Below are 27,333 nucleotides of genomic sequence, written 5' to 3' on the forward strand. Positions count from 1 at the left end.
ACAGAAATTAAAGATGGAAAAGCTGAAATATGGACTTGTTTGGGACTAAGCGTATTTTCCCACATTACTTTATGGGCCACCCGCCAACTACTGAAACCCTTGCACGTAGCCATTAGTCTCTTATGATGACATTTGGTGGGCCTACTAGAGGCTGAGGTGGGACTGTACAGATCCATAATTGCCCTTATTTGTAGTGCTTCCTCACTGTTCACATATGCAAGATGATATGCATCCTGCAGTTGATAATGGAACCATGTCCTAATTTCTCGTATGTTTCCCACTTTCTCTTCTGTGCCCACACATCTTTTGTAGCACTGTTTATTGCTCTGAAGTTCGTACAGCTTGCTCAGTTTGATCTATACTGCGTGACATGCTACGCCCGATTACTTCAGGCATGTTGTTAGATTAGCTACCATCTCATTTGTTTGCATACCTCAAAAAAAAAAAAAAAAAATTTATTTGTTTGTTACCTCCTTATTTTCTCCAGAAAGCTTGAGTTGTATGCACTGTGTACATCTGCCTACACAAACAGCAGTAGTAGTATTGACAAGAGATATTAATTACTTGTATGACACAGCCTGTACTAAGTGCTTTTGGGAGCTGATCTAGTTTGCCTTCATGATGCAGACTTTGTCACCTAAACTTCCTGTTTCATGATCAATAACTTTGTTTCCTCAAGTTACTTTGATTCTGAAAAAACCTTAAGCATGTCTTAAATTGAGAATGGCACAATAGCAAGCATTGCACCACTGATGCTTAAGATCATAGCAAAGACTGAATGTAGGAGTTGTATGCCCAGAGATTCATCACCCGTGTGAGAGGAGGATATGAAAATTGCCAGAGGTCTAACTGGAGTCTGTACCAAAGCTGCTTCGTAATTGCGTTGTTATGAACTAGCTGTGAGCACAAAATACCTTCCAGGCTCTACTCTGCTGCTTCTGGCCATAAGCCTATCTCTAGCTGTGCTCAATTGTCAGTGCCACAGGTGAAAAATGATCAGTCAAACCACAGAAACCAGATTCTACATTCAGAAATGTTGAAATGAATATACCTTTCTGATCCTCTGCAAGGTGAGCTGAAATACTGAACTAAGATTAGACTTTGATGTTATTTTAAAGCAGGATTTTAAGTGTCAGGGGCCAAAATGGTAAGTAGCACGAACAGGCATTTGTAATGGCAAAGCCAGAATTGTCACTGGCTTGTGACACCAGTCCCTTTTCCCTTTACCATAGCCATGTCCACTAGTGTGTGGTATGGATCAAATATTTTTTGAGGGTTTTTTTTGTTGTTTTTTTTCAAAGCCTATATAAAAAAATGTCTTTCAGAAGGATATCAAACCTTGCTTTAAGGACTTCAACAGATGGCAAGTCTGTCACCTGCCTTGGTAAGCAGGATTAATGTTTAATTGTCCTTGCTGTTACTGAGTTTTGTTCTGCTCGGTGGAAGAGAGGTTTTCAGATTCCCTGTTGTGTCAGAGCAGAAGTAGCTCATGTGTACCAGAAACTAAATGTGCATACTGGCTATGTGCTCAGGGGTTGCGTGATGATTTATACTGAATTCAGGTTTGCTCTTCTGAAATATAAAATATTTTAGAAGTTAGTAATTGTTTGCAGTAATTACATATTTTGGTAAAATATCTTCTGTTGCTTACTCATACATGTGACTCACATGTTGTTTTAACTTTTTTTTCCCCAAATATGGTAATAGTTTTCATTTCAAATAAACTGAATTTTCTGTTTATTCTGTGAGTGTGCATAAGACTTCGCTAATACTTTGATAGCAATTCTAAAAGTGTGTTGGTATAATTTTAACAGTAATGAGAAGTAAATTTCATTTTTTAAGGACAGACAGGAAATGTCTACAGACTGAAAACATTATTTTAGAGGTCTAAAAATCTCCCAAGAGAAACTGGCATTCTTTGAGATCACAAGGTCAGTAGTACAGCAGCAGTTATTTACATACATATATCTATACAGTTATGCAGGCCCAATTTCAATTTTGTACCATTTGGTGGTACATGATACTTTACATGTCTTTAGAGATTTTTTTAAATCAATTTTAGAACAACATTAGTAAAAAATTCCAATTTACAGCTGAAAATTTGTTTTAAAATGATTAAAATTAATACTAAACCCTATTGGATTGCTATACATCAACAGCTTCCAATGTAATTAGATTTACACAGGAAAAAATGAATTTGTTGCCTGTATTTGTAAATCAGTTAATCTTTGCATACTTGTGTCTTTCTTCACATAATTGCAAAAATATAAGCTGTTTAATATTTCAGAAAAGGAAACACAAAAGTTACCTGAAGGAGGTGCTTTAAAAGCTTGTATTTTAATTTGTCACCTCATAATATGTTTTATTTTTTCCAAGGACTGGAAGTAATGGAGATGATTTATTCAGCCACAAAGAGGTAGCAAACACATCTCAAATAGTAAATGTGTTCAGAAAACGGTGTGTAATCAGTATAGTAGTTTAATAACATCGCAAAGTAATTTAAAACGCTTGATAGCAAGGATGATAGCATCTTCTCTTGGGTAAGGTGTTCAGAATTTCTTGTAAGCTTTGCTCCAATACTGGACAATGTGTAAAATTGTTATCTTTTAGGTGTTATCGTTATCAAAATGTTATTTTTAAATGCTACGTGTGCTGATGAAGGGAAAATCAGAAAGCACAAGTGTAGTTAACCCTTATTCTGAAGGGTCTGTTTGGATTATGGGTTAACCATGATATGAGTGCAGACATTAAACCTGGCTTTTCATGAGTGACTGTGGCTCTAAATATCGTAGCATGCTGCTTTTATACAGCATCATGTGGACATGTACATGTAGGGCAGTAGTCCGTGACCACAGTTACTGATCTCCTTTTCCTGTTTACCTTGTTGCATGTGTTTATAGCCTGACTCAAATGAATTTCGTATATGATTTCTTTTTACCTTATCTGAATTATCCTTATCACACATTACTGAAGGCAGTTAGCAGTTGATTCTTTTTCAGTAGCTTCAGCCATATATTATGTCTGATTTTGATTATCAGATGAATTTCTACAGTGGAGGATGCACACTGCTTAGTGAAGGCTCACTTGGCCCAACTTTCTTCATCTTTAGTACGTAAGTGAAGATGAATTCATCAGAATTTTTGCATAATATTCATTTGAGGAAGAGTAACACTTTCAATATAGAAATATTTTTCTTTTACTGTACTCAGTTGATATGAGGTGTGTTCCTCTTATTTGTGTGCTTATCATGCAGTAATGTGGAACTATAGTGAAGAAAACCTGGACAACAGTACTGCTGACTTAAGAGGTGCTCCAGTATGTTAGATGGGTAAATGCTGCAGAAAAACTTTCCAAATTAGCCTTGGTGTTACCATTGCGCTGCTGCTGGGTGCAATTAAAAATGTGATTTAGAAAGGTAGTATACCAATAGTCCTTTAGTGGCTGCATCAGAGAGGGAGGGTTGTAGGGCATTTTCAAGTTCCAAGTAATTAAAGCAAACTGAATAGTTCACTGTTCATTTGTGCCCTTCTCTAGACAGATACGATAAATATGTAAAATGTTAGGAAAATCTTCAGACACGTGTTGAGTTTATGTTGCAGTATAATAATAACTTCAACTGTTTGAAATATGGTATATAACTAAATCTTGCAACATAAGGCTTAATCATACAGTTATTATTGAGAAAAACTTGAAAATGAGGCTTAGTATCTACGTATTAATGCTGTTACACATAACTTTCTTTTCAGGCTTCTGGTGAGCGTGTGGGTTTTTTCCTTTTTTTTCTTCACACCCCCTTTTCCTCCTCCCTCTTTCCCTTCCTTGACTTCATTAACTCTTAATGGGTTTTAGAGATCAGAGGAGGTTTTGCCAGGACTCACTAGCAATAACAAATCTGTAAAGAGGCTTGGCAATTAATACATGTCTAAACATACAGAATCCTTTACATTGTTCCTCCAGAGCATAACATTATGATGGCCAAAACCAATGCGCTAAGTTCTGTTCTGTCAACAAACTGTAACATAGCTTTAACATTCATTTTAATTCAAATATTTCCTATTTATATAAAATAAAAAAATCCTAAAAGCACGTGGTTTAGGAATCAGACTCATTTTTGATAGAGTGAAGGCTTGTCATTCAGTTGTGTATTTTAATCAAACTTTAGTAAAATAATGTCCAGTCACACTGTTCAACCTTTTCTTGGTAAGAGTAATATTTTAGATTCTGCTGCAGTACATTTGAGCTCTATGTCTAACATAACCTCAGTTTACTAGGTAATACTTGCCATTGTCTTGCTTATCGTATTTTACTATTTATTGTTTTGCTGAAAATGGAAATAAGAAAAAAAAAATCCTGCAAAACAACCTAAATCAAATGCAAACAGTGGCATTGTTTGTGAAGTGCAATTGTACATGATACATGCTGTACATGTCCCATGCTCCCATTTTACTCAGAAGATCTGTGTTGCAGATTCAGTGTGTTAAACTTTTGGAGTCACTTGCAACTCATTTGCAGACAAGAAAGATTGTTATTTGTTTCTGTACAGGTAATATCCAAGACAGCCTTAGACTCATGGCCAAATCTGTGGGTAAAGAAAATAACCTTAGACAGCCCCCACTGAGGAGTCCCCAATTCTTGTAGCAATGTGGACTCGTAGTCCTCCTGCCTGCTAGTAATCCATAGCCACTGAGTATAGGAGTTTATGTTCTCATTCATTGCAATGAATAAATATTTAGATAAGAAGACCTCCTGTTTTTCTAATTCTCACAAAAATGAATATGAGGAAAGCACGTGATCCTTGACTTACCATGTGATTTGATGAGAATCATCGACTTGTTTAAAATTGTCTTTTCACTACAAACATTTCTGGATGATTTTCTTGGATACCTAAATGTTACTGGACTTGCAAAAGCTGTTGATACAATTGCACCTAAAATTCTGGGTCATCATTAGATGCTGGAACACATTTACTATCTACTACTAATTCCTGATTATGTCTGCTATTGTAACCCTGCAGTGTGAAGCCAAGCTTTTGTCATATTGTTCTGATTTGAGACATGGAGAAAGGATAAGAATTCCCACCCCCTTCCTGCTTCTCCCCCTCGTACTCATAATTAGGTTTTTGCACTATGTAACATATCAGTTGAAGTGAGTTTTTTTTTCTAAGCTTTATTTAGTAAATTAATGTAAGTAACCTATCCAATGCATGAGATAATAGCATAAATAAATAACATGATAACGGAACAGTTATCTGGCTTTTTTGGATATTTTTTCTCCTTGCCCTTCCTTTTGTGAAGGGGAGTTTTGTTCTATGTGCTTTTTTAAACAGCAGGTTAACTGCTGTAGCTAATTCACAGGAATAAGCAAGTTCCAAAACCAAGGACAAGCTGGGAAAATGAAAAATTTAACCTCAGGTGAGGTCTGCACAGAATTCGAGTTTTTGCAAAGGCTTTTATGTTAACCAGTTAAGTTTTAAGTAGCTTTAGATGTGGTTATTCTGCAACTATTTAATGACAGTCTGCCAGTTCAAGCATCTTGTCACTTCTGTGCCTTCTTCCTTGGGGAGCAGCTGATCTTTTCTATGCTTTGCAGGCACCCCCTCTACAGCCCCTTCCCATACATTGTCACAACAGTGTCCACTTCATTTCTCTCTGTGGATCTGCCCTCCTCAGAATTGTCAACAGTCATTACAGCTTCAAAAGAGCAAGTGTATTAAGGCATACACTTTGATCCATCAAGTAGAGCCATTTTTCTATTTCAGAAGTGGTTTCTTCTCTCTGCACATTACTGGATTTGAATTTCTTTCAGTTACACAACAGACAAGTGATAGAAATTTCTGCATACCTGTAAGATGACAAATACAATTTTGCTGAAACAGGTTTTGCCTCTACTATACGTAAGAGGGAGGAATTACTAGCTCATAACAATTCTACTTCTGGTTGGTTGGTTGGTCTTTTTTCCCCCATGTCCAAACACAGGGTTCCTGTCTACCATGTATCTCCACACCCCAATCTCTGGCTAACAACAGAGAAAAAAAACACCAACCAAACAAAAAAAAAAACAAACCACACCCAACAAACACAAACAAACCAAACCCCATCTAACCCAACTGCACCTCTTGAAATGACTTTGCATTTACAAGGTCTGAATAGTGATGGAGATGAAAAATGTACATATTCAAATCTCAGTCCACTGTCTTAAACAGGGGGGGAGTGGAGAGACAGCATAAATCGCTAATTGTGCTGGAACAGCTCCCCAGATATAGTAACTGTGAAATCTGTAGTAGAAACTTGATTAAGTTGTTTTTTAACCGTGTCGTCTAACTTGGCTCTATGTTGTATCACAGCATCTGGATCCAGTGGCTGCTTTAAGACATTTTAGATGGTGGGGATAAACCCTGGTGAGAGTCACTGCACAAATGCAGTATATACGTCCTTTTTAGTGGTGCTGGCTTGGTGCTAGCATGTGTGCTCGCTTAGCGCAGGAGAGATGTGAGACATGCAGAGATTTACCAAGAGCTATAAATTTCTGAAGGGGATGATCTCCGCTATCACAAATGCAACTGTTTTCTCATGCCAGGATTTATAAAATGGCAGGACAACTGAAAAGAGGGTATTTCATGAACAAATGGCATAGTCTTATTTTTAAAAAGAACGTAATTTATTTTTATGTGATGGTTGTCTGCATTTTAATGCATAGCATAATAAAGCCTGAACCCTTTGGCTGAGGTCAGCCCATCTATTAGTGTCTTCTTTCAGGAGTAGTTAAGCATATAAACAAAAATTCTTCTCTTCAACATTTCCAGTAGTTCAGTACAAGAGTTTTTAATCAGAAATCACAATATATGGGAACTTGGAAGATTTATGTAACTATAACTTCCATCAGAGCCTTTTCCTCCCTAGAAGTTAGAATTGCAGACTAAAAAAGATAAAAAAACATTTGTCACATGTTCCATCTCTGAGAACAACTGCTACAAAATTATTCTTGTAGCACTAGGGGCTTGCGTTGTACATTGTGAGGCTGTGGTTTCCTTTCTGAGAGTTTTGCTTAAATACCAGTATTAGATAAAAAAATAAAATTATTTACTGGGGATGGCAAATGCTAATATTTAGAGAGTAAAATTGATTTATATATTTTGTACTTATTAAGTAAACTATAAAAGTGCATGAGTTATCCATGTCAGGACTCGGAACCAGTTTAAAAATCCCAAGTAATTCCACTGGAGGACGTGCATATTAGGTAGGGAATAAACACTTTTACCCTTTTGTCTGTGGGGGTACAGATTTTGTTGGTAATGTGATGTAGTGTTTGAAATGAGACACAGGGACATCAGAGCCTTGTATTCTAAGCTCTAGATTTTCTTTCCTCTGGGAATTTAAAGAATTTATTAAATAAATCTGGCCACGAGAGATTAAAGCCCTCTTTTAGCAAGGTGCTTAAGTTACATTTGTGCTTAATGAGAATAACTGTGTTTGGACCATTGTTTTTTAATATCTGTTCTCAATTAAATGAGGCATTAAAAATCCAACCATCTAAAATCACCACAGAATAAATGGTTAAGGATAGTGATGAACAATTTCAAAAAAGCATATTATTCACACTTAAATATTTTAACAATGTTTCTCCCTACTGTTGTTTCTTTGTCATCGTCCATATTATCATTCTGATTGTTTGGAAAGTATTATACTTCAGTCGTCCACTTTAGTACTTAAGTCAGTCCTAGATGCATTCTTGTTATTTCTAATCCAGCAAGAGTGCCCAACAGCTCCTTTATTTTCATAATAGCAGTCTAATGAGGTCAGAAAGGTCAGAAGAAACCAGCAAGAAAGGTCAGAATGGCTTATGCATGGGTCCTTTTCTGTAGGCTGATATTCAGCATGCTGGGAATGGGTCAGGCTGTACTGTTTGGATTGTGCAGCGAAATGATGACATCACCAATCTGACAAGTAGTCTTCATCATTCTTTCCCACAGAATGTGTTTCCCTGACTAGAGCAATTAGTAGGGATTATCCCTGAGAAGAAAACTAAGTGACTTGTAGGTGCTTTGTGTCTACTAAAATAATGTTAGATGATTAAGAAGAATTATCTGAAGAATTTTTTAAATAAATTTAAGTGATAAAATATCACACCGTATAAGAAGAAAACCCAGTACTTTCCCATTCACTTATTCCTGTTACTTAGAAATAGATTTGTAAAGTTCATATCAGGCCTACATTTTCAGACTTGCCACTATAATATTCCTTTTTTTTTTTTTTAGTTTGTTGTTGAAAATAGTGCCAAACAACTCCTGATTGATTTTCTTCTAAGTATTTTGACTTGTGCAATGAGACAGATTGTCTCTAAATGGTGGTCTTGAAGTATACCTTTTAACGACTGAGAGCACAATTGTGTGGTAAGTAACAATAAGATGTTATTTGAATATTTTTTTTTTAATATGAAGAAGCTAGGCATGGAATAGTTAAACTGCTTGAGGTCTTACAAAATTACTTATTAAAAATGGCTTTTAGGTTTTTAACTGTTTATGGAAACTGATTTCAGGGCTTTGCCACCAGTCCAATGCTAGCAGTTAGATAGGTTCTCTATTTTACAATACAGATAAAACTTTTTAAATGTAACCAGTGGTTAAAGTATTAATAATACCTGTGTAGTGAAAATAAGTTATGCAACAGTAAGTGCTCGGCAGTTTCTTCATAATATTTATTTAATAAGAATGTGTGCTATTTGTTGTTTTTATTCCTACTACTGAATTGTACAGTCAGGCTGTGGCTTGAGTCCTTGTTGGTTACTCGCTGTCTAGTAAAAATTCCCATACATTGTATCTGACGTTTAATGTACACATGGACCTCTCAATTCTGGCTTTGTTTTCTGAAGATTTGGCTTTAGCTGATGACAGTGTGTTGGATAGAGGGTTCCAGTCCTCCTACCACTAGCAGAGTCACCTCGTTTATATGCTTAGATTGAACAAAACATGGGATGTGTGGACAGGGAGGAATTTTCATTCCAGTTCTGGTTCAGGCAAGATTTGACTCAACTGTCAGCTTGTTTAATAGTTTAGGTTTTGGCTTTCCCCATCCGCACCCCTAATAGTCTGAGGTTACTTACCAATAAAATTTTCACCAAATTCTGTGATTTTTGTGTAGCAATGATACCTTTCATATCTTCCACTTTTTGCTCACCACATATTACAGTTTGTGATTTTTGCTTCTGAGTTTGCTGGAGGGTTTGGATGCAAGGGAACTGCTTTCTATTACTTTTTCTCTTTTAATGGATAGAATTATGTTCCTAGCAAATGTTGGCAGTCCATGTCACACTGCGATATTTTTGGTGTTCTTACTTATTTACTTTAGTCTCTCATTCAGTTACTTTAGGACTTGCATGTTTTATTTTCTGCATATATGTAATAGATAAAAATGTATTTCCTAGTTCTCAAAGACTTTGGCCTCATCTTCTACAACCCATCTTCAAAAGTTCACTGTATTTTAATCTTCTGAAATGTTGGCTTGCCTTTGCTTTTTTCCGCTCTTGGTTCTTTTATTCCTCTAATTGCTACTCAGTTTCTGTTTGAAAAAGGTACTTAGTTTTCTTCTTCCCCATCCTACAACTTTCTATACAGTTGTATTTTTAGTGGCCTTTTTAATTCCACCTATGCTTTTTTGGGCTAATAAATAAAAATACATTTATTATGTCTGTGCTAACAATAGATGTATCCCTCTCAGCTTTTACTATAAGATTTTTTTGAGTGAGCAGTTTGTTTCTCCTTCAAGATAGCTAACTGAACTCAGCTGTGAAGCAAAAAAAATCTTTTGTGGACTTGTTAGAATTTTCCATTGCAAGTATCATTAAGTCCTGGCCTTAACAAATGCTTTCTTACAGTGTTCTCACGTGTATCTAACAACACTTCAAAGGGGTTGTTACTTTGACCTGTTGATGCATGTCTTTGTATCCTCTTTAGCATCACTCTTAAGTTACTGTCATGAAGGACAGCAAGAAGAACTTTTTCAAATACATAGCAGATAAAACTAATACCAGAGGCAATGTAGGCCCACTGATGAATGAGGTGGGTGCCCTGGTGGCAGAAGACACAGAGAAGGCAGAATTGCTGAATGCCTTCTTTGTCTACTCTGCTGGAGGCTGTCCTGGGGAACCCTGTACCCCTGAGACCCCGGATGAAGCCAGGTTAATGGAGGAGTTTGCTTTAGTCGATGAGGACTGGGTTAGGGAACAATTAAATAGTCTGGACATCCATAAATCCATGGGTCCAGATGGGATGCATCCGCGGGTGCTGAGGGAGCTGGTTGAAGTCATTGCTAGACCGCTCTCCATCATTTTTGCCAAGTCTTGGGAAACGGGAGAGGTGCCCGAGGATTGGAGGAAAGCAAATGTCACTCCAGTCTTCAAAAAGGGCAAGAAGGAGGACCCAGGTAATTATAGACCGGTCAGCCTCACCTCTGTCCCTGGGAAAGTAATGGAACAGCTTATCCTTGGTGTCATCTCAAGGCATATCAGGGATAAGAGGGTCATTAGGGGCAGTCAGCATGGCTCTACCAAGGGTAAGTCATGCTTGACCAACCTCATAACCTTTTATGAGAATGTAACAAGGTGGATGGATGATGGCAGAGCGGTGGATGTGGTCTACCTTGACTTCAGTAAAGCCTTTGACACAGTCCCTCACAGCATCCTCACAGCTAAACTGAGGAGGTGTGGTCTAGACAACAGAGTAGTGAGGTGGGTTGCAAACTGGCTTAAAGAGAGAAGCCAGAGAGTGGTGGTCAATGGTGCGGAGTCCAGTTGGAGGCCAGTATCTAGTGGAGTGCCTCAGGGGTCAGTACTGGGGCCAATATTATTCAATATATTCATTAATGATTTAGACAAGGGAATTGAGTGTACTATCGGCAAGTTTGCTGATGACACTAAGCTGGGAGGAGTGGCTGACACGCCAGAAGGCTGTGCCGCCATCCAGCGGGACCTGGACAGGCTGGAGAGTTGGGCGGGGGATAACCTGATGGAATTTCACAAGGGAAAGTGTAGAGTCCTGCATCTGGGCAGGAACAACCCCAGGTTCCAGCATAGGTTGGGAAATTACATATTAGAGAGCAGTGTAGGGGAAAGGGACCTGGGGGTCCTGGTGGACAGCAGGATGACCATGAGCCAGCACTGTGCCCTTGTGGCCAGGAAGGCCAATGGCATCCTTGGGTGTATTACAAGGGGGGTGGTCAGTAGATCGAGAGAAGTCCTCCTTCCCCTCTACTCCGCCCTGGTGAGACCCCATCTGGAATATTGTGTCCAGTTCTGGGCCCCTCAGTTCAAGAAAGACAAGGAACTGCTGGAGAGAGTCCAGCGCAGGGCAGTGAAGACGATTAAAGGAGTGGAGCATCTCCCTTATGAGGAAAGGCTGAGGGAGCTGCATCTCTTTAGCTTGGAGGAGACTGAGGGGTGACCTTATTAATGTTTATAAATATATAAAGGGTGAGTGCCACAAGGATGGAGTCAGGCTCTTCTCAGTGGCAAACAATGATAGGACAAGGGGCAATGGGATCAAACTGGAACACAAGAGGCTCCACTTAAATTTGAGAATGAACTTCTTCTCAGTGAGGGTGACAGAGCACTGGAACAGGCTGCCCAGGGAGGTTGTGGAGTCTCCTTCCCTGGAGACATTCAAACCCGCCTGGACACATTCCTGTGCAACCTCACCTAGGCGTTCCTGCTCCAGCAGGGGGATTGGACTAGATGATCTTTTGAGGTCCCTTCCAATCCCTAACATACTGTGATACTGTGAATGTATATTCTTTGCCTCTGCCTCTTGAAATAGAGGCATGTTCTTTCTGTCTTTTCCTCTCTACTTTCATGTCAGTATTCATTAATATTGGTAACTTTTAAAATTTTCAACTCCCACGCTGTTTTTAATGTTTTGAAGCAGTCCCTGCAAAAGTATTTCATTGGATTTTAAACTCTTTTGTAAAACTCACCTTTATCATAATGTGGATCAATTTTTCAGTTGGCACGTAAAAATAACTGTTACGAGATGACAAGTGATATCTCTTTGTTTTCTCTGCAATCCTAGCTCTTTGAATCCACCTTTGTTTCCTGCTTGAGATTTAAGATATTTAGCTTCTAAGGCTATATATCAGAGAGCCTTTTAAAGCTATCCATAAGGCTATATATACCTTTAAGGCTGTTAATGCTGTCATTATTGTGGTATGATAACGTAGGGATAACCAGCAGGCAAGGTTTGTGGGTATATTAGTATTTTTTAATTAGATTAATTTTTACAGTTAGAAAAATAGACAGGCTTTTGTGTGTATAAACCCTTTCTCATGTCCTCAAAGGGTTCAGTTCTCCTAGTCATCTCAGCTTGCCTACTTAAAGATAGGCTTTTCTCTGCAAACTCTGCCTCTGTCATTGCTTGACACACTGAATGTCATGACAAGGCTAGCAGCTGTTGATCTGGGTCTGTTCCAGTATGATTAGGAATGTAATTTTTTTAAGAGTTGTTAGCAACTGCAGGAAACTAATAAGATCAGCACAGAGTATGTACCAATTTGCTGGTTTAAGTATGTTACAAGCTAAATATGACAACTTTTCAGGAATTCTCACAGTACTGGAGATAATAAGAAAACTGCAGGATATGCACTGCACAGTTATGAACTCATTGCTGTTGTAAATGACATGAAATATGTTTTCTGAATGTAAATGGAGCCACTTCTGTCTCTAAGTCTAAGATATCCAGGGCAGGGAGAATGTCTTTTGCTCTGGAAAAGTAGAATACTTGGCCCTGGCAAATCTTTATACTTCTTGAAATCTTAAATGGCTGAAGTCTGCATTTATGATGCTGTATCTTGGAGACTTACAGAACTACTGCTGACAGCTGACTTAGGGCAGGATGAGAGCAGTTCTAGGGAGGCAGCTAGAGCAGTGGCCAGGTCACTGAAATCTGCCCCTACCAAGGAGATAAATGAGACAGTCCAGGACCTCAATGTCCTGCTCTGCAGTCACAAAACTGGTGAGTTCCTCTGTGAGCTTGGAGCTGTTGATGTGGTAGAAGTCTGTTAACAGCAAACGACAGCTGGTGCTGTCAGCTTGCAGCTTTACCCTAAACTGGTAGGTCAGAAAAGACACCTCGACTACACTCAATGTATCTGACAAGACTAGTATTATCTCTACTTATTGTAGCAGAAATAAACAGGGTCTTCATATTCCTAAAACAAAAAACGTGACTGAGACAATGTTACCCTTAGTTCTTAAAGATGCTGGACCAATGGGATAAATGTGGTTGAGAAACACTTTCGATGCAGGGATGCCAAAAATCACACTGAGGTTGTAATCTCTTCTTTTCTGCAACATAGGAAACTGTCAGATGATGCAACTTCCTATCAAGTGGTATCAGTGGTCCCTACAGTCCAGGATTTTCTGTGCTGTAAATTGATCGGCCTTACTCAAAGTATTTGAATATAATATTGGTTGGAAGCCATATTTATTTTTTTAAGCTGGTCACTGGAAAAAGTGTTGAATAATGATTAAGAAAAAAAAGTCTTTCGTCCACTAAAAGTGCACCAACACAATGTAACAGGCTGAAAAAACTGCAGTCTATGAAAACTATAGCCTGACATACTCAACCCATGGCTATTGTACTTCAGTCAGGGTGATAAGTTTGTCTACTTAACACTGTGAACAAAAATCTAACTGTAACATAAGTCCCACAGCTGGTAGGTATTAAGCAGTTTAATTAAAAAAAAAAACAACATTAAAAAATCAAGGTTTCTGAAATGCTCGAATCTTGGAAGACATTTGGGCTATAAAAATGCTCTAATGAAAGTCTTTATATTTATTCCTGATGCCCTTTAGGTAAAACTCTTAGATGTTAAACAGACATATGATTACTGCTTCTACAAAAGAACTTCCAAACTTGAGCATGTTACAGAAAAGTTGATCCTTGCACAGTTTCAGGGCATGTGAGTACTGCAGTTATCCTTTGTACTCTCAGAAAGCTAGACAAAAAACACGGTGTGTCTTTGAACACTATTTGAAAATTGTGTAATCAAATTGCACCAGTGCATCCTAGAACTGTCCATTAACTTTTCAATGTGAATGTGGTTATTTAAATATTGCTAATTGATCTTCTTCCTAAATGAAAGAAATGGCAGTCAGTGTTCCTTAGAAAGCATATTTCTTAATTGGAGGGGTTTACTTTCTGAAGCTTTTAGAACATTAGAATGATAAAGTAACAAGTTTGTGATGAAAGCATAGTGGTTCAGGTTTTAACTTTATTAAAATCTTGTATATATGCTCTGAAACTTATTTTGGATGCTAAAATATATGATAGGATTTTTCATTAAATATTTTAACACTGATTTTAAGGGAGGTGAAATCGTTGCCGTGATTTTAGGGTATGAGGGAGGGAAATCTGCAAAATGCTTCTACTTTCTTAATGTAGTCTGCTGTCATTAAACATATGGGGGAAGAATGTCTTGTCTTGTGTTCTGCTCATAGAGGAGACTCAACATATGCAGTAAAATTCCCAGTGCTGTGCCGATGTTATCAGTGATGCTGGTACACAAAAAAAAAAAAAAAAAATTTCACACTCTGTTGGGATACACATAAGGGGAATAAATCTATGCTGGCCAAATGGAAATGGACAGAGTTATTAAAGAAGAAACAGTTTCTAGGCTTTAAAGGTTATTTGAAACAGTGAAAAGTTACTATAGAACCCAGAATTCAGTGTCCTTTTAAGCTTTAAATGACAGCTCTAAGTTGGTATATGGGATGTACAAAAGTGGGAAGAAGTGTTGCAGCGGATTCACTTCCTGTGGCATGAGCTCCTAAACAGATGTTTAGCAATTCCAGACACCTTATTTTAGAATTTAGATATCCTCGGGTCTGTAAGCATAAAAGTGCACTATGTATTTTATTCCAAGTAGTACATTGAAAATATGTTGTAATATGTTGTAAGCTGGATGCTTCATAAACTACCAACTGCTATAAAGGGTAAAAAAAAAAAAAAAAAGTTTGTTGCTCCTTAGATTTGTCTGTATGTCTATTATATGTTTGTCTCTCCTGCTTGAATTAAAATACTTGTGTTTATGGTAGATAGGAACAAAGTCAAAGATTATGACAATGAAAGATTCATCTTCCAGTGGATGATAAAAACTGAAGAGCTTGTCTGCTCCACTATGGAAGCCATGAAAGCAAGGAGTGAGGCAATGTTGCTGGTTATGGTGGTGCTTTAGAAAGTTCTATTGACAACAAGTCCAGTAAGGAAGGATGGTTTGCTTTTTCCTGACTGGATTTTACTACTGTTTCAACCACCTTGACTCAGTAAACTTCTTTTTGGTTTACTGTGGTATAAGGGAGACTAGAAGACCTAAATAGTTGGAGAAAACCAGAAAATACTAACTATCCTGCTTGCTTTAAATATCTCTTAATTTTATTTATGTTTTAGCTTTTTGCTGGTCAACAACCAAGTGGAATTTGTAAACTGGAAAATGGTACTATGAGAAAAGGTGTGTTAGTAACCAAGCAAGAGAAAAAGGATGGAATAGGGAGTTTGTCAGTTAATTATAAAGGAAAAATACCTTTGTTTCTTCTGCTTATGTCTTGCGATTTCAAACTGCACCAAGCATAGCTCTATGTAGGTCTGAATTACTCCCAGGCGTGGATGATGTTGCCGTGTCTGAACTGTCATGGAAACTGGCTGGAGCAAATCTGGCTCATGAGGTACATACAAGACAGCGCAGACAATCTCTCTTAAAGTGTCTGACTTAAAAGTATTTTTTTCTTTTTCCTTTAACAAGATAAGTAGCAGTTTGTTCTTTAAAATAGAACTTTGTTTTATTGGAGAAACTCCATGCTCTGCTGACATTTGGGACCTTGCATAAGGCAAATGATGGCTGTGTCAAGCATCACAACACCACAAAATTAATTGCTTTCATTGGTCACATCATCTAATGCAACAGTAGTCAAGAGATTTTGTTGCTTGCTATATACTTCTCAATACCTTAATCTGTGTGCCAAAATTAAGATGTTCTTTGGTTTTGATAGTTAACCAGCAGTTTAGAGAAAGGTTGGGAAAGAAGAAACCCTGTATGTTTACTATGGAGAAGGTATTTTTCTTTGCATTCTGTAACTCTTCTAATGCATAGTAGCATTCAGTGGTATTGTCTGAAAGGAGGTGCACTTTGCTCTGAGATATCACCAAAAATCCGGTTGTTTTCAAGAGCTGCTGTAGTAAAAATCATTAGTTGTACACCTCATATTAGGGGTAAAAAGAATTCACTGTTATGCTGTGGCTGCTCTATACCACATGATTTAGCAAGTTGCTCCTGGTCAAGGAGATGCTTTTCAAGAGTCAGAAAGAAAGGCAACTATACATGGTGTCCTTCAAATTGACACAACAGGGCAAATGTGCCAGACACAGGAGTGAAGGGTAGCACTGGCAGCCTTACACTGACATGCTAGGGATCACTGCATGAAGTTTGGAGATGAGCTTGCTAAGGTGCCAGAAGTCAAACCAGCTTCTCACAGGCCTGTCCTTCAGTTATAAACTGCTTTCTCTGTTCATCTGTTGAGCTGAGCATGTCTTCTCACCTTTCAAACAGAATTTGTGTTTTCCTGCATTTCACTGACTAGACGCTTATTTCAAAATATGGTTGTACTTCTTTGTTGAAAATGTCATTTAGGAATGAGTAAATTTTTAGTATTTATTTAATACAGGGACCCAAAGTATGTCATTCTTTTTGGCAGGCTATTGAATTCCATCAAGCACCAGTATTTGGAACTGAGTAGTTAATGTGACACTATTTGAAGATAGTTTAGCTATGGCTGTGATGTATCCAGAGAAAGCAAGACATTTGGGGTCAGTGTGAGGAACTTTATTTGATTAAATTATATCTGGTCTGGAAAGAAATATGTGGAATTTATACTGTAAGGTTATCCTACCCCAGTGTTACTGACAGTAACTTGAGATAGAGCGCTTTAATTAATGTTGCACTATTTTCTCTCACAGATGTGCATTTTTCAATTCTGGAGAACCTCTTCTGCAATGGTAGAGTTCCATGGGAAGTTTGCAGCTATGCTGCATCCTGAGCTTAAATTAGAGGAGTTTGCATGGACAAGGTTTATAGATCTAACCAAAGGAGTGATCACAAACCATCTACTATCAAACCTTAAAGCCAGTGCTGAGGCATTTGGAGTTGCTGCTGTTGTAGCTCATAAAATGCAAACCATGCCATGAGAGCCTTCCTGTCTCTAAGAACTGGAGTAGAGCATGTATGGTCCACTGAACACATTTTATAAATCCTGGACTTCAGATCTTTTTTGGTACTAGGCTGCAAAAGAGAGTTTCAGCAGTTTCTTTTTCTCAGCTGGTGTGGAAGTTGTTGCATTTCTGGTGTACCTGGAGAAACAGCTCTTGTGTTTTAGTGGAGGGTACAGGATTCAGCCCTTCAAGGCATTGAGTGCAAGTTACTCCTTTTTGTTCCATGTAATTGAATGGTGCTGTCCCAGTAATGGTTTTGATTCATGTCTGATTCACCCAACTGTGATAGAGGATACTGAACAGCAGATTAAGCTCAATACCTAACAAAATAATTTGGTTATAGAAGGTGGGAATGACTTTAAGTTCAAATTGTAGGCTTAGACTGTTTTGCAATATGTGGCTGATTTTGGGTAGTTGTTGAGGGGAGGGGGGGCTGACGTGTTTTTGGTTTTTAATCATGTGCAAGATCTGTATTTCACTTCATGTAACTTGTGTAAAAGTACTCAAGTTTAAATGCATATAAGGTAGAATAAATTAGGCTTTATGTAATTATTCCTTACTAATAATGGAGATGATTTGGAGTCTGAATTTCCTTAGCAGTGCCCTTTTGCCCATACCTTCTGTGGAATGGGAAGGCATAACAGTGTTCCTGTGAGTTGCTTTTCCTACAAAGCAGATGTGGGATCTGACAGTTTACCCTTATCTAAAATTCCTCAGCAGGTTCTTGACTTTGTTCTCATTTGGATTCACAAGGAACCTTTCATTTGAGTAGAGAGCCCTCACCTTAATGCCCATGGGAGACCTTGGGTAGAAGAAACTGCTGAGCATTTGCATCCATTGTTCTCCCACTATTGTTTCAAAGAGAGGTAAATTTGGGTTCTTCTGAAGTAGTCCTGTCTGTTACAGGAGGGGTACCAGAAAGTATAGTCTCATTTGGAGCTCTTCCTACTATGAAGTGACTAGGGAGGTCTGGGTTCTGGCTACTGTGAAATTCTTGGGTGATCTTTAACTCCTTTCATGGTGACAAAAAGGCACTTTGGTAACAGTATGTTTGGGCAGAAATTCAACAAAATGGCTCCGACAAAGACTACTTTCTATTTAATAAACCCATAAGAAGAGTGTGAGTTGTAATATAATTTAGCTACCAAAAAAATGTCAAATTAGAATTAGGAAATCCCAAATTCCACTATGGAGGATTGAAGCTTCCGTCCCCCTCCGCTCCCTCGCCCCCCCCCCCCCCCCCCCCGGCTTTGAAGAACTGATTAACAGAGGTTGCCTTTCGTACAACATGAAGACAGCTCGCTGCTATTGTCTCCTGCAGGAACAGCACTTCCCTGCTAACTGGTTTAACTGTATCGTGTCCTTGAGCATGTTTTTCTCTGATGTCCTTTCAGCATTTGAGAAGTGCTCCATGGTGTATATAATTACAATAGTACTGTTTTCCTGATCAGTTTTTGTTCTTTCCATCTGTCAAACATTTGTTGTTTTGTGTTTTTTTTTTTTCCCTACTGCTACTGCAGCAAAAATGCCTGCCTTTTGTTTATGTCTTCCTACACTAGCATCGTGACATCATCAATGATATCGCCAGGGGAAAAAAAATATGCATAGCTGTAGCTAAACCAGCTGTTCGTTAGCAACTCATCTAGTATGCTTTCATTTCTTCTCATTAATGTATATGTGGCAGCATTTCCTGTTTAAGAGATGTAGAAGGTTCTCAGCCACAAACCATCTGCTCGGTCCGTGTCTTTGGGTAGATAAAAATGGTGGCACTTATTAAAGAATTCCATTATCAAGAATAAACAAAATTAATATGAGAGTTTAAGATATTCATCACCGGATTTAGTTATGGGTAATTCTGAAGCCTTTACTACCCATCTTTTATAATTCGGTGTAATCACAAGGACTGTGTATCAACTGCTAGAAAACCTTACTAATACATGATGAGGAAGATTCTGAGAAAAATAAAGAATCGGGGAGTTCTGTCACTGATTTGTGTGACGACACACTAAAGTGCATTAATCAGTGTTTGTCATGCTTGTCCCTTCTTCCATGCAAATCAGTGGCAAAACTTGCCTTGACTTCCATAGGACCAGAATAATGCCGACAATGAGCAACAAGCTGTCATTTATTCTAATGAGGGAGATCTTAAGTAGAATAAGTAGGTATTTCATTGGTGGAATGTTAATGAGAAAACAGTTTCTTTTTACCATTTTATATTCTCAAAATGCTATGAATTATTGCAGAGATCACTGAGTTATTGAATAGCTGTATCTTTGCAATGTTAACATTATGGTTAATTATTTGTTCAATACCAGTTTTTGGGCTGGAGATATTAGTTTATCATCACTAACTGCATGTTAAGAGTTTTGAAATTAGAATATTCTGGGAATTCACTTTGCAGTAGAAGTTAAGCTATCTCCAGATATTCCAAAATGGATCCCTGATACTGATAATGTATCAGTGAAGAAAAACATGAAATATTTATCTTTTTATGTAAGTGCTTCTGTAATTCTGAATGTAGATATTCACTTATTCCACTGTAAAATACTTAGGTAAAATTTTTTTAAGCATAATAAAATGTTATTCAAATTTTTAATTGTGTTTAAAAAAACCCGACAGAACCAAAGCCTAAACCAAACAAACACCACCACCCCAAAAATCTTAGTATCACCAGCTATTATCAAGAAGAGATTAAACTTCATTGTACTATATAATTTGGCATTTGTAGTTGAGACTAATCCTTGTTCAAATGGCCAATTCTTACTCACTTGAGCAGTCTCACTGAAACCAGCAAAACTAATTTTATGATCAAAGATTACAGGATAAAGCCCTTGACTGATGAGACAAATTTAAGTCAAGGGGCTGCTATTTAGGAACAATTTTTTATTCAGAAGCTCGTCCTCTATGTAAAGGATAAACATTGGCAGATTAAGTCTTGGCAAAATATTATCTCTTCAGAATATTAATTTCAGTGCATGCTGTGTGGAGCGATGCAGACAATGCACAGATTTTGCCCCTCCCAGCAAAAAAAAAAAACAAAACCAAAAACCTACTTTTAACAACTCTTGAATTTCTACTTGAGACTGTGTTACAAGGGAGTAATAATAACAATAATTAAAAAAAAAAAAAAGGTTGAGGGGATTTCCATAATGATTGCTGTCTTAATGAGCTAAAGAAGCTTTAGAATTTGTTATTCCTTCCTCATAGTAAACCTCAGCTGATAAAAATATCCGTAGCTGGTGAAATCAGTGGCATGCCTGGCTTCCTCGGAGAAAACTCCCATGTGATCCCACAGGCAGGCTCAGTGAGCCTGAAGCTGCTCAGCAAGCAGTAGGTAATGAGTCTTTGTGCAGAGCGAAGCTCTTGTGCCTGAACAATAAAGCATATGGTACCAGCAATAAAACACAGGGCTGGGAAACGTAAGAAGATGCTGCTGGAACTAGGAAGACAGTGAATATGTCAAACGTTATAAAATGATGATCAATCTGGTTTGGTTCCTAATTAATAAAAACAGTGCATGGATTGGAAAAACAACTATTTGAACAGGTCAGTTGTTTTATAGCTTCTTCACACACTTCAGTATTTTAAATATAAGCGGGGTTTTTTGTTATTTCCTTATTATTATTAAAGCTAGGATTTTTTGCATTTTGTAAGGTGGGACTGGAAGGACGTGCATCAATGTGATACCAAGCTAAATGAATTATGTAAGTTCTGTGATCAGATTAATTGTAAAAAAATGTTTTTACTGTTATTCCTATGCAATTCAAACTTCAATCGTGCATTAAAAACTAGACAGGAAGTAAAATTAAATTTATCCTAGATGGATCATTTACCAATATCATAAAACATTTAATAACAGCAATCTGTTATTCTGCTGTGTATTTGAGACTAATTATGTGTCTGTGTTTGGTTAAAAATACGACATTGGAGCAGAGCACTTTTTTTTTTTTCTGCCACATTTTTCTTGTATAATTTTGAAAGTGGTGTTTCATGTGTTTTTTTGATGCAGTTGTATACACACGGAAATGATATGTTTAACCCTCTGTATTTATGTCACTAATATTAATGAAAAATGGTCTCATCGTTCTTAGTTCAATTTTTTTTCAAACTGTTGCCAAAATTTTTCGTGGCCTGTGTTTGTCTTACAGAGGATAGACATTTAATTTCTCCTTAGCACATCACATAAAAATTAATCATGCAAAAGTTTTTATCTGCAAATCTTTTTTTTTGTAGTGTTTTTCTTCTCTAGCACTCAGAAATCATGAACTAAATGTGCTGGCAATGTCTCGAAAGAGATAGGTCTGCTGATTATCTGTTGATTTTTGGAGAATATTTCAGCATTATGGAGATGGAGCCCTTGAAAAGCGATTGAGAAATAAAACAGGATATCATTTTCATGTGGACTTAAACTGAGAAATGTTCTTTGTAAATACCAACTTGAATAGTTTAGAAACATTTGTTTTGTTCCTTTGTAAATTCGGGTACCAAACCCGAGTGCAGCCTGAGGCTCCGGGCGCAGGTTTGGGTGAGTTGCCTGTGGCTGCCGCGGCCGCTGCCGGGCAGGCACCGCTCACTGCTGCTCGGCTCCCTTGTGCTCCCGCCCTGCTCCTGTTGTGTCTGTGCGTGATGCTAATTCACGTGGGTGAGCTGAAACCGGCTCTGCATAAATTTAGACCCATCGCTTCCCCCCGCACTCTCTGCCCTCTTTAATTGGAAAAAGGGAAAAAAGGAAAAGGAAGCCCGGGCTCTGCCTGCAGAGCCGGCGCGGGGTCGGGGGGAGGTAGGGGGGTGGAAATGTGTGTCTCCTTGGAAACCGCGGCGGGCGTGCTTGCTCCGGCCCCTTTTCGGGTGGGGGGACGGCGGTACGACCGGGCGTGGAAAACCACGAGCCCGCCCCGCAAGCCTCCCTCCCGGAGGGCTGTGCCCGGCATGCCCCGCGGCGTGGGCGGGACCATGTAAATGAAGGGGCGGAGCGGACGCGGGTCTGGGCTGGTGCGGGGCCGCGGAAATGCCCCGCTTTGTTGTTCCCCGGCTGGAGCGCTGTGCGGGCGCAGAATGCCGGGGGGCGGACCTTGCGCCTTGCTCGCTCCTTCTTGGGCTCTCAGGGAAGCGGTGCGTATCCGCGCCTTGCTGCATGCTGGTGCGGAACAAGAATTAGCCTCGCTCATATCTTTGTGCGGCTCTTCGGCAGGGGGCTGTTTAGCCCACGCTCTTTGAGATTCAGAAATGTGGTGTGTTTTTAAGTGCAAAATTTTCCAGTTATAAGTATTAGTAAAACCCAAGCAAAAGTACTTTGCAATCATTGTATTGAACCATTTTTTCTTATTAAAAGTAATTTCATGTTAAAAACAAACCCAAATCTAGATTGGCATCTCTCTGAAAACAGGCTTGTTTGTGGTTTAGACAATAGATTTGAAATGATGTGTTAAAGTATTTGTTTCATCATACTTCTCATATGTAGCTAGCAATCCGTTTAATGGAGAACACTGGTAAAATTCTAGTAACACCTGCAGTATTTACCATCAGATTAGATGAGATACACCAAATGTGTCATTCTATGCTAATTTAAATGAAGAAAATAAAGCAGCATATAGTAATGCAATTATCATTTAATTACCATATTTGTCTAAAATTAGTACAGCAGGTTTTAAGTTTAGATTTATGAGGCAGGTACACACACTAAGTACGTACATAGAATTAGCAGTGTAACAGAAATAAAAATAGGCACATCCCTGTGGAACAGTATTCCCACTGTTGAAGTGGAATCACAGCTTTGAAATATACCTGCACACAGGAAACGAAGATACACATGTTTTTTCTGTGGATCAGGCATTTCATGTTCTGAAGCGCTCATAGTATGAAGTAATTAATGAACTTTAAATAAAAAAATGCAAAGAGTTCCTGAAGCAAATAGGTGTTCTGTGCTGCTGCTGAGTTGTGGTAATTCTGAAATACACTTTTTTCCTCATCTAGACTCCATTGAAACTATGGTTTGTGTAGATGTTTTGTGCTGTAATTTGAATGTTGGATGTTGAGCTCCTTTAAGCATCATAAATAGAACCAAATCTTTATGCATGCGTGAGATGTTTTGGAGACAGAGACATGATTCTGATGTCCTGTGTTCATGAAATTCAGTGTTAATTCTAGTAGTTGTAATTTATTTTTAGATCTGAGAAGCCTGAGTGTGGTATGTAATGTTTCAGTCTGTGCACGCAAGGTGTTTAATGTGTATCTTAGATATTTGGTCTCATTTGTTTATTGGAGGGAGAAATTTACTTTTGTTGCAAAACACAGTGATTTAGACAGATGCAATAGTTGAATAATCAAATTTAAGTTTATTATTAATTGCAGACATGCAGGTCATGGTTTAGGGTACATAATGGTAAGTGTTTGGAAGTTCATTCTTAAGCTTAAATATTTTCCTCAGAACAGCAACGGGTGATTCTGCTATCTAAAACTCTTCCTTGCTCTTAAAGGGTACTTACAGTAACTGAACCTTGAAGTTTAGGATACTTTTTTCCATGAACAGGTAGATGGAAGGTTATGCTGAAGCAAGGCAGGTATAATCTATTGCAAGATTGGTGAAGCTGGCTGAAAGATATATTTACGTGTAGTTTGTCAGTGTGTGTCTTTGTCCTTGATCTGAATCAGTTGCGATGCTGAGAAAAAATGGATTATAAATGTGCTCTTCTTTCAGTAAAACATCACCAAACACCATCACATCTTTAAAATGTTGATGCTATTTGAGGTCCTACCAGTAAGTTTTGATTGCTGTTGCTTCCTTGCTCTTTTTTTGGGGGGTTTTTTTGACCCTGAAAAAGAGATTGAATGTAGATAAAAGACAGATATGACTCATCTACAAATACACACAAGACAAAAATTCTTACTTGGTTGAAACAGCTCTGGGATAAATATCATGGCTTTAATTTCTCCATCTCTCGACAAATATGGATACAATATTCTAATAAAACCTCTGAAAATGGGAGTTGTGAATAATTGCTAAGAAAAAAAAATAGAAAATTGTGGGCTCTTTCCTGTTGCAGATTTATGTATAATTCTCTCCAACAACTCCCCTTCTTCTGGGCTTAACCCAGTCCCTCCAAAAAACTTCGCATTTCTAGGACCTCTGCTTCAGTTTTCCGTTATGTCATATCTTTTCCACAATGAAACAGGGGAAACAGGAAAAGGAACATAAGTGTGTATCATCATAAAATATGGTGGAAAATCTGCTTGATATGTAAGTTGTCTAAAAGTAAAATTAGGGATAAAAGGAGGCGGAGCTGCTTCAGTTTTTCAGGTTTTTATATGTTCAAATGCAAAAATATAAGCAAAGATACTTATTTAACTTAACATGGAAATGCAATGGACCACTTGCATTTAAGCTTTCTAATGAAAAGATAGGTGGCTTTTGGTTAGTACTTGATAAATTATTACATGAAATACTTAACTTGATGTCCTGATTCGGTTTAGTGCTGGTTACTATTCTACTCTTTCATAAGCAAATAGGGATTTGCATATTTATTTTATTGTCTAGTGTGAAGTAGGAAATATGAGCTACATGGTACGGAGCCTGACCGTTATCAGTCTTTCTAAGGGTTGAGGGCGGCAAATGGAACACCGTTTACTGATTTAGCTTTGCCATGCTGTGTAGTCTTTGGATTTTGATGTGGAAGTGCAGTCAAGTGATACTGTTACATAGGGTAAGGCTGCAGAGTAAGCCAGTCTCCATGCTAATTGCAGCTTTCTTTAGCTTGCTGCCCCTTCAAGGGTAGCGAGAGGAATTTGGAGTCATGTTACATGTATTTGTTAGGGTAAGTCATTTCTGTGCATACTAATAACTAAGTTGTATTTTTTTATCTGTGCTGCAAATCAGAATAAATTGGTCTGTGCTGAGCCCTCTTCTGCTGCAGCTCATCTGGTGTCAGTGCTTCAGCTAACTGGTCTGAAGCTGGCCCGGGGACCATTAGCACCCTGCAACCAAAGTGCTGTCTCCTGAAAGCAGCAGGAACTGCTGTGGTGTCTCTGCAACTGCTGTGGCACCACCACAGCAGGTGGGGAAGGGAAAGCTGACAGACCTGGCAGACCAGCGCAGGGGCTCATGGCTTCTCTGCTGGGGGTCGCAGCTGGGAGAGATGGGGGGGGCTGCTTTTTCAAACCCATCTCCTGGGCTGCCTGTGCATGGGGACCAGAGCTCCTCCAGTTCTTCTGGGTGTCTCCCACCTGAGGAGCAGGTGGCTGGTGCTTCTGAGAGGATGGAATAGGCTGGCATTGTGGTGACTTCTGGAGGAAGTCAGGTGTTTTTTGAACAGGGATCTGAATTTGATAATGAACTTTTTGGTGATTTAAAATGAGTTCTTTATCAAGTTACCCTGAGAGGTGGTGAATGCCCCATCCCTGGAGACATTCAAGGCCAGGCTGAACAGGGCTCTGAGCAACCTGATCTAGTTGAAGGTGTTTGTGCTCATGGCACGAGGCCTGGACTTTATAAGCTTTGAAGGTCTCATCCAACCCAAACTGTTCTATGACTCTAATTGAACAAAGTCTCCTTTTAATGTAGCATGAATATGTTAAAAAATGTGAAAAAAATGCTGGAAGCCACAAAATGTATTTATTAATTGTTTTTAGTGTGGATAACAAATCATAGCCCTGCCTATTTCTGACATGAACTGTGACTGCTGAGCAGGCTATTCTCAAGCAAACATTTTTGTCAAGTGTTTTATTACGGGGAGGCAGGGAAGGCCCATGACTCTGGGGGAACTTGGAGTGCTTGCAGAGCTGCCATTGTTTTGCTGTCTTGTAATACCAGAGTCTTTATTGAACCATTCACTTTCAGAGTAGCTGAAGGTTTAACTTTGTAGCTTTCAATTAAGTTGCTTAGTTGTTTACTATTGTACCCTGCTCACCCAGTCTTATTGCTAAACAAACATCTTTTAACAATAAAATGGAAAAGTGAAAATTGCAGAGTATTAACATTTTCATCTCTTCTCTCCTGGAAAAGACAGAACAATTAGAGATTTGATAAAGCAAAATATCATTAAATATATAAAATAAAAAAATACCTCGGCTTGCAAGTAGAAGCCCCATACCTTCACAGCAGTGCTTTGTCAGAGAGCATAGGGCAGATAATTAATTGTATCCCAGCAGAGTCCTCTGGCCAAGATGTTGTTGAATGGTCACAAGGTGCTTACAAGTCAGGCAATGCTCTGGGAATGGGCTAGCTGCTCAGTTTCTATTCGCTGCTGTCTCCTTGACAAAGAGTACCTTGGGAATTGGATGGGTACATACTTATTATTAGACCTGCAGTTCTTCTCTCAGCCTCTGGAAGAGTTTTCAGCTTTGAATTACAAAGTGAACTGAAAGGGATTTTCAGACATGTTTATTATGATGTCAAGTCACTATAGCAGTAAACTCCAGATTTTCTTTAGTATTATGAAAATAGAAGAGAGTCAATGTTCAATTTTGACACAGTCAGGATCCGATTTTAGGTCAGTCTTACTGTGGTCTGAAGCTTTACACATTCAGGTTGTGAAAACTCCATGTACCCTTCCTTTGTGTGCCTTTGTGTACAGTATGCAAAGGTACACGTGCACAGGTAAGGACCTACGTGTAATTTTTGCTGGGAAAAAGTATGACACCACTATTGGAAAGATTTGCTGTAATTCAGTATGTGCTTTAAAAATCCTGCCTTTTTGAGCTTGTTAGTTGTTTAAATTACTGAGAAGACTACTGGCTTACAGGGAAATAGTTTATTGATTATGCATGTTTTGCATCCTTCATAAAAATCAGCCATCTCATTCTGTGATACTGTGGTCACTAAATTTAGGAATTTGAAATCTTAATATAGCTGATGTTTTTTGACTGGTTTCTTAAAGAAATTAAACTTATGCAGTTATGCTTTCTGTGTTGTTCAATATGTCTATCGTATTCTCCTTATTAGTTTTTTTAACCTGAGTCAGCTGAATTTGAGAGAAGTAGCAGATCTTCAGGTATTGTACAAATGGATAGTGAGATGGAAAAGAGAGAGACTGTTAGTTCACACAGTGAAGAAAAAACAAAATTGCATTGTGACTAAATCTCTGATTATC

At 38.4% G+C, this 27,333-nt stretch overlaps 1 protein-coding gene across 6 annotated transcripts in view; it reads left to right on the forward strand.

The window, feature by feature from the left end:
• The window catches only part of CSRNP3 (cysteine and serine rich nuclear protein 3), a 105,862-nt gene that overhangs the window by 43,362 nt on the left and 35,167 nt on the right, over positions 1 to 27,333 (forward strand). Inside the window, exon 1 of one of the 6 annotated variants that reach the window (XM_071811004.1) lies at positions 8,278 to 8,389. The exons of 3 other annotated variants lie outside the window; for them this stretch is intronic. The gene's annotated coding sequence lies outside the window, so the exon portion shown is untranslated. Of the gene's footprint in view, positions 1 to 8,277; positions 8,390 to 20,544; positions 20,795 to 22,256; positions 22,361 to 27,333 lie in introns of those variants that run through there. 2 more of the 6 variants (XM_071811001.1, XM_071811003.1) reach the window with 2 other exon arrangements.

The sequence above is a fragment of the Patagioenas fasciata genome, chromosome 7, assembly GCF_037038585.1.
Source record: "Patagioenas fasciata isolate bPatFas1 chromosome 7, bPatFas1.hap1, whole genome shotgun sequence".
Classification (NCBI taxonomy): Eukaryota; Metazoa; Chordata; class Aves; order Columbiformes; family Columbidae; genus Patagioenas; species Patagioenas fasciata.